General features: G+C 51.6%; 1 pseudogene; it reads right to left on the bottom strand.

The window, feature by feature from the left end:
• Positions 1-1,576: 1,576 nt before the first annotated feature.
• Positions 1,577-5,177, bottom strand: LOC123450318 (annotated as a pseudogene).
• Between the last annotated feature and the right edge of the window lie 3,218 nt (positions 5,178-8,395).

Genomic DNA, 8,395 nt, shown 5'->3' on the forward strand with positions numbered 1-8,395 from the left:
CCTACAACCAAGATAAGAATTATTTCAATAAAGAAGTACCTTTACTTTGTTTAAATGATAATCTTTATTGTATTGCATCAGAACCTCACAAGCTAGACCACAATTCAGGTTTTTAGATAAGCAGCTGCATAATTTAAAGATGGACTTTGCTAGACGTACGGACTTTTACGGGAGATTTACAGACTGCTTAACATCGATTGGCCGGGGAGTGATTAAGGTGCACACTCACCGGTGAAATTCAGGAGAGGGGCCAATTAGAAGAACGCACAGTTCCAGTCCGTAAAACTCCGTAAAATGTGTCCGTACGTTTAGCATTATTGTTTAAAGATCAAGTGATTGCCGTTTCCAACAATACAAATAAAGAATAAGAAGATGAAGCTTTTATGGAAATATCATACTTTTACTTAACTTCTCTACAACGTTGCCCGTTTTCAACATGTTGTTTGTCTTGATTTATACTTCCTCCGTTTCTAAATATAAGTCTTTTTAGAGTTTTCACTAAAAAAACTACATACGAAAGTATATAGACATAAATTAAAGTATAGATTCACTCATTTTACTTCGTATGTATTCTTCTTATGAAATCTCTAAAAAAAAATTATATTTAGGAACGGAGAGAGTACAACATTTCTTCTCTCTCATTGTCCATCACCAAGTCCTAGTCTCTTTCTTTTTTTATTAAACGAAGAAGTCCTAGTCTCTCACTGTCACCAAAAATGATAGCAAGAAAAGATTAGACATGCGTAAACAAATAAAAGGACGGGTAATTTCCCTCACTAGCTAGCACTCTTGTTTCAAATAGATCGACTGATAGATGTATCACTGATGATGCTTCAAATGAAATAAAGTCGACCTAGATAGATTGGATCACCTGGGGAAAAGGCTGTGACTGGAAGAGGAGCAGCTTGTCGACGCAGAAGCCGTACTGTCAATAACAACACTCTTATCGAAAAAGGGTTTTTCATAGCTTTATATTATAATGCAACCATCACCGAATACATCCAAGAGACTGAAGAACGCACACAACGCACACACCCAAGACAAGATACTTCCTCCGGTCCTTTTTACTTCACGTTTTAGATTTCGGTCAAGTCTAACTTTGCAAAGTTTGACCAAATTTATATTAAAAAATATCAATATCTACAATACCAAATATATGCATTATGAAACTACATTTCGTAAAGAATCTAACAATATTGATTTGGCATGGTGAATGTTGATAATTTTTTCTATAAGTTTGGTCAAAGTAGAGGTACTTTGACTTCCGACAAAATTTATATGCAGACTAAAAAGGATCGGAGGGAGTACAAAGGTGTCGGGCACCGACACACCACCCCACCAAGAACAATGAGGTGAATCATACACAACGAAGCCAGGCCTCCAAAGCAATGCCTCCAAGAAGAGGTACGACCAAGGATAGCCGCCACCGCTCGATCCGCGAAGATCAGGTTTTTACTCGAAGCAAGGCGACATGGGGGGGAGCGTCGCGACGGAGCCTTCAGGAAGTGTACGGTGTCAACGGACGCCGCCACCATCAGCCAGTCAAAGGACTGGGCAAGTGGTGTACCCTGAACGCTCACACCCCACCAGCGCACCCTAACTCTATCAACCACCCGCAACCACGCCACCCGCTAGGCCATGGTTGCCCGCCCGAACCTGAGATGCATGTGCCGCCCACAAACGCCGCGCCTCCCACCGCTAGGGTTGCCGCCCTGCAACCAGACAACCCTGAGACCTACACAAAGGCCCCGGCTTTGGACCAACTGACGGCCCTCGACCAACAAATGCACCCGCAGATGCTCCGCTGGGAGAACTGCGCAGCCCGCCCGCGGCTAAGGAACGGGGGAGAAAGGGGAGCCGACGAATCCGGACCGGCACACCCCTTACCGGCGATAGGTGACGCGACCGCATCGAGGCTACCCATCCCTCCAACTGAGCTCCCCGTAGAATCCCCATAGAACAAGCCACCATGGAGCCGGCACAGCTCTCCGCGAGGCCATCCACAAATGCTCGCCGTCGATGAGGGAAACCAAATCAACCCACCGCCAGAGCCGAGGTAGCTCGTCAGAGAAGTCTCCCCGCGCCCACCCCCTCACCATCGCGCCACGGCGAGAAGGCCGCTCGCAGCCTGCAACGACACGGGCGGATTCGGACGCGTCGCGCCGTCACCACCCGCTGGCCTACAACACCCGGACTGCAGCGCCGCCACCCCCGCCTGTAGGAGGCGACCGCCGCACCCAAGGGAGCCCACTCCCAGCGCCGCATGCAGACCAGATCTGGGCTCCGTCGCCACGCCTTCCCACGCCAGCACGCGCGCACCACCAGCTCGCCGCCTGTCACGCGCCAGCCCACACCGCCGCCGCACCTTAGCACCGATGCCCGCCGCGTCCCCGATCGACCGCTGCAACCCATGTCAAGGCCGCCACACACAGAGACGAAAGAGCCCCGCCGCCGCCGGCGACGACCGGGCTTCGCCTGGCCGTGCCCTCAGGCGGCGACGAGGGAGGAGAATAGGGAGGGAGGGAGGCCCGACGGCGACGGCTAGGTTACCCTCTTGGTCGCGTGCGGGACAACGCGAGAGGGAGAGGAGCCAAAGGCCGAAACAACAATCTTCACCGCTGGAGTGACAATAGGCATGGTACCTAAAGCCGGCTAAGGAAGCCTCTTGCTCGTGCTTCATGGCCAAGGTCGTGGAGACGAGCCTGCAGCACCCTAAGCTCCATCTTCATTTACACATGAGTGTGGCAGTGTAGAAACTTATGAGACGACAGATTTAGCATCAATTGATATCTATTACTTTTGCCCATGTGTTTGAGGCAAGATCATTTTAATTGGGCCGGATAAATGAAAGGAAGCATGTTAGAAGCTCCTTTCAATTTTCATTGCATTGCTTTTATCCTGCTGGTACAAAGAATAGATTGATGTTAGAGCACATTAAAATAGATATACCTGAACAAACTGTAGCAATTGCATATGTACCATATAACAAAAATTAAAGAGCTTAGACCAGACATTGTGAGAGTTAGTCTAGGCGAAACAATGTCAGAGGTGGGGAGCGACTTGGACGACAACCTAGTCCGGCTCCTCCCACTCCTGCAAGCATACATGTACAAATGCTAATAATCAAGGAAAATTTACAACTAAATACCATGAGGCGAACAATTGATCAAGCACAAACACACATTGGGAGCTAGAAGCACGTCATTTTTTGCAAACACGCATGTTCATGCTTTCTTCTTCCAATTGGTAATAATAAAAAAACTGCCCATGGATATATAGCCACATATTCCAAAGCAGTCAAAACCATAAGAACTTGTAGCGGTTAAATATGGTGAAGAGGCCACAAAAGGTCAAGATAGGTTTTTAAACTGCAGAATCAACTTCCAAAATATACATAGGAGGAACAAAATACACACCAGTTGTCATTGATATGGGTGACGAACTGATGATACATGCTAGTTCACCCTTGCCATGGCAGGGCGACGGTGACGGAGATGGGTGTCCGGCAGGATGGCATATAAACAAAACTGAAAAATAACTTGCAAACAAGATTGTAAGACAATGTACAATGGGCCTAAATCAAACTGAAACTGCCCTATGGAATATTTTGTCGATCAAAGTAGTAAACACACAAGATTGTCAGTTGCAAAGTTGTTCTGTTCTCTAAGGTAATTTCTATCAACCATTTACCGATGAATCAATCAACAAGATGGCCAGCGTATCAAAACGTGCCCTCTTGATTTCTCTTCAGGAAGTCGAGAAGCTTTGGAAGCGCGGGCCACTGTAGCACCCTAGTCCCCATACTACAGTTTTCTATTTCTCAAATGGAAACACACGAAATCTATCTATCTATCTATTATATACTTACAACAATAGAAAACGAACAGTGTGATTTGACACTCTAAAAGCTAAGATGTCTCAACGGAGAAGATTAAGCAAGGACACCCGATTTATACTATTGCACGTGACGGTGAAGATTAGGGAAGGACACCGATCTATATATTGCACATGATTTTTGTAGTTGCATACTATTGCACGTGATTTATGATTTCGGTAGCAATCAGTTTGTATTAGGCAAGGAGACACGACATATACTATTTGCATGTACAAACTGAAAAACACACGCATCGGTTTCCTACCGTAACTACTCCGTATTAGGCAAGTACACACGCATACAAACTGAGCACACAGATTAGCTTCCAACGGACACATCCATACCCAAAGGTTAGCACGCCCACAAAAGAGAACCATACACCCCAAAACACTCAGGGAATCAACACATGCCATCACACGTCACACTAGGCGCGACAGAGCGCGCGGATAAGCCAGTCCCGGATCCTTTAGGATGGCCGCATCCCGACGATCCCCGAGCTGGCGGCCCACCGTGCTGCGGCCCGTGATCTGTTTCCGGGTACGTCCTCCCCTCTCCCTCCCTCTCATTCTGGCTCTAGGTTCTCTGTGCTCACTAGCGGATAGTGGTATTGTGTTCTGAGGGGAGAAAGGTCTCCCTCTTGAGCAGATCTCTGCCTTGTGTGCGAAAGAGAGGCTTGAGGGGGCATTGGCGGAAGCCCGTGTACTCGCTGCGCGGGCGGATCCCACTCCCCCTGGTGCACTCCGTACTTGGTCATAGAGAGACCAGGGACGGTGGTGTACCCCCGGTTGCGGAGGGGATCGTGACACCCACGGCTGGGCTTCCTCCTGCCCGGGAGCCCGGGGGGCGCCCGCCCACCCGTCTCAACCCCACCGAGACCCGCCGAGAGGTGCGTGGGTCGGGCCCCAGATCAGCCTCCCCCGGCCCGGTGACCTCCGGTGCCCCTTCTTCTCGGGGTCGCTGGGGTTGGCCGCCTAAGGCTCTCCCCCGCCCCGCGCTTGACGGGCGGGCTAGCTCGGCACCGCTTGCGGGGCCTAGGAATCCAGACGAGGTTATTAAATGAAGCTCCTATGTTGGAACATTAGGGGCTTCGGCCTCACTGGTCGGCGACGGCAGCTCATCGAGTATTTACGTCAGGAAGAGATTGACATAGTGGGTCTTCAAGAAACGATTCGTCAGGACTTTAGCATGCACGAACTCCAGATGCTCTCCCGTCACCAGTTTGCCTGGCAGTGGCTCCCTGCGATGGGTCACTCTGGGGCATTCTGCTCGGTGTTAGGGAGGACGCGTTCTCGGTTGAAGACATGGACCAGGGGGGGTTCTTCGTGAGCATGGCCATCATTGATCGACGTGTTCACCTCAGTTGAGAGGTGATTATCGTCTATGGTCCGGCGGATCATGGCCGCTCGGCCGAGTTCCTTGCCGAGTTGAAAAATAAGGTGGAGCGATGCACCATTCCGATGGTGGTGGCCGGCGACTTTAATCTCATTAGGTGGGATTCTGATAAAAGCTCTCCAAATGTGGATCGGTCCCGAATGCGTCTTTACAATGACTGCATCGCGGACATGGCGCTACGTGAAATAGCCCGCGTAGGGGCTAGGTTCACGTGGTCGAATAAACAGGCGGACCCCATCCGGAGTGTTTTGGATCGGGTCTTTGTGTCACCCCAATGGGAAGTGATGTTCCCCCTGTGTGGCCTTAAGGCGGTCACGCAGATAGGTTCCGATCATACGCCTTTGATCCTCTCGTCGGGGGATGGATCCCCCCTAGGTCCCACCGCTTCCGTTTTGAGACATTTTGGCTGGAGCAGCCTAGTTTCTGCGAGCTGGTTCGCGACCGCTGGCGCCTTGCGGCCGCTTCCCCGCCCCGTGTCTTTTGTGCCGTGGATATTTGACATCACTGTGCTAAGCTGGCTTGACAGGCCATGAAGGGTTGGGGTGCAAATTTGGGCGCTGACCTCCGGGCCCGTAAAGGGGACCTGCTGTGTCAAATTAAGGCCCTAGATGACTTGGCAGACGGGCCTGGTTTATCCCCGGATGACTGGACCCGGAGATACTCCCTTGATGCTGCGCTCATGGACATCTTCAAGAACGAGGAATTGTTCTGGCAGCGTCGAGGAGGCCAGAATTGGCTCCTGAAGGGTGATGCAAACACCGGCTACTTCCAGGCCATTGCTAATGGCCGTAGGCGGAAATGTGTCATCCCTTTCCTCTGGGATGGGGATGCTCTTTTGGAAAGCCCAGAGGATATCTCATCCCATATTTACTCCTTCTAAAAGGAACTTTCTCGGCTGAGCTGCGTGGAGGCTCCTCCCTTCGTGAGGACTTCTGGCCGATAGCTGATCAGGTGTCCGACGTGGAGAACGCAAACTCACTCTCCCGTTCTCCCCGGAGGAGGTAGGTCAGGCGGTTGCCTCTATGAAGGCTTGCTCGGCCCCGGGGCCGGATGGCCTCCGGTTCTTTTTTTCCAAAGATTCTGGGAGACCGTGCGCCCGGTCATTATGCCCATGTTCCATGAATTCTATATTGGTACCCTGGACTTGGGCATGATTAACTTTGGCGTCATTGCTCTCATCCCCAAACTAGTTGGGGCCTCGAATATTCGGCAATTCCGTCCCATCACGGTGATTAACGTGTTGGCGCGAATTTTTGCAAAAGTCTGCGCCACTCGCTTATCCCCTGTGGCCGAACGGATTGCTCACCCCCTATAGTCCGCCTTGCTGAAGGGCAAGCGGATTCATGATGGGATCCTTGCCCTCCACGAGATTGTCCACGAGGTGGCATCCAAGGGTCTCAAGGGGGTCTTCCTCAAATTGGACTTCCAGAAGGCGTATGACCGTCTTGACTGGTCCTTTTTGAGGATGGTGATGCAGCATCGCGGATTTGACGAGAGGTAGTGTTCCTGGATCATGCAGCTAGTTAGATCCGGTAGCACCGCGATCAATATCAATGGGGAAGTAGGCCCCTTTTTCAAGGCTTCCAGGGGGTAAAGCAAGGTGACTCTATTTCCCCCTGCTTTTTAACCTCGCTGTCGACGCCCTCGCGGTCATCCTGGATAAGGCGAAGCTAGCCGGTCATATTCAGGGGGTGGTGGGACCTCATCTCGGGTGGTGGTGTGTCCCACCTCTAGTATGCGGATGACACCATGATCATGGTCACAGGATCCGACTCGGACATTGTTAATCTTAAGTTCCTTTTGCTCTGCTTCGAGGAAATGTTTGGACTTAAGATTAACTTTGATAAGAGTAAGGTTGTGGTCCTGGGCTACTCCGAGGCTGAGCAACACAGGATCGCGGACAACCTCAACTACAAGCTGGTGGTCTTTTCCATCTCTTATTTGGGGATGCCCCTGGCTGAGTCCCGGATCTTGGTTAGCGGGTTTGATCCGCTTGTGGGACGAGTAGCGTCCCGTGCGGAGCCCTGGTGCGGCAGATTCACGTCCAAGGGGAGCAAGTCCGTCCTCATTAGCTCTAACCTGGCGAGCCTCCCCATGTATATGATGGGGACGTATATCTTGCCCGAAGGTGTGCACAACGCCTTTGACAAGGAGTTGGCTAGGTTCTTCTGGCAGGCAGGGGATGGTAGACCCAAATACCACATGGTGAAGTGGGTCGATATTTGCTTGCCAAAAGACCAAGGGGGCTTGGGTATCCCTGTGTCCCGCCGCATGAATGTGGCCCTGATGCTTCGTTGGGTGTGGCGGATCCTGCAGGGAGACGGGGGTCTGTGGCTCCAACTAATTGAGGCCAAGTACCTGCGGGGCAGACCCCTCTTGGCCTGCTCGCTCGTGCATGGGTCACAGTTCTGGAAATCTATCCAGGGCATCAAGAACGATATTAGGTTGGGTCTGCGAGTCTCGGTGGGCAGTGGGTCTGAGACCCAGTTTTGGTTGGACCCCTGGATGGATGGAGAGTCTCTTCGATTTTGCTTTCCGAGGCTATTTGCTATTTGCGACGATCTTGTTGTCCTTGTCTCTGCGTCTGCTTCGGAGGACGGATGGCAGGTTGCGTTCCGACGTCCTCTCGACCCAGTTGAGGTCCAGGACTGGGAACTACTGCAGGCAGTGGTTCCCCTCCCGGCCTCGTCGGACAGAGATACTGTTTCCTGGAGTCTCTCTCCCTCGGGAGAATTCTCCGTTAGTTCGGCCTACCTGGCTCTGTGCAGGATGCCGGTCCTTCCGTGGTTATCCCCACTTTGGAAGGCACCGTTGCCCCTGAAGATTAAGATTTTCGTGTGGCAGCTACTCCGAGACCGTTTGCCTTTAGGGACGGAGGTGCTGAAACGCCATGGTCCGGACAACGACATTTGCCCCCTGTGCCATGTCCCGGAGACTGGATCTCACATTATGTTCTCTTGCGTCGCGGAACGGGCCCTGTTGTGCTTTGTACGTGAGGCTCTGGGACCGGAGTGGGAGGCCGATGACCTTGCAGATTTTCTGCAGTTACGGGCCACCCAGGTCGGCCGTAAACGCCGACTGTTCTAGCTGGTTTTCGCAGCCATGATGTGGACTCTTTGGACTACTCGC

This window comes from Hordeum vulgare, chromosome 4H, assembly GCF_904849725.1.
Source record: "Hordeum vulgare subsp. vulgare chromosome 4H, MorexV3_pseudomolecules_assembly, whole genome shotgun sequence".
In the NCBI taxonomy this organism is placed as follows: Eukaryota; Viridiplantae; Streptophyta; class Magnoliopsida; order Poales; family Poaceae; genus Hordeum; species Hordeum vulgare.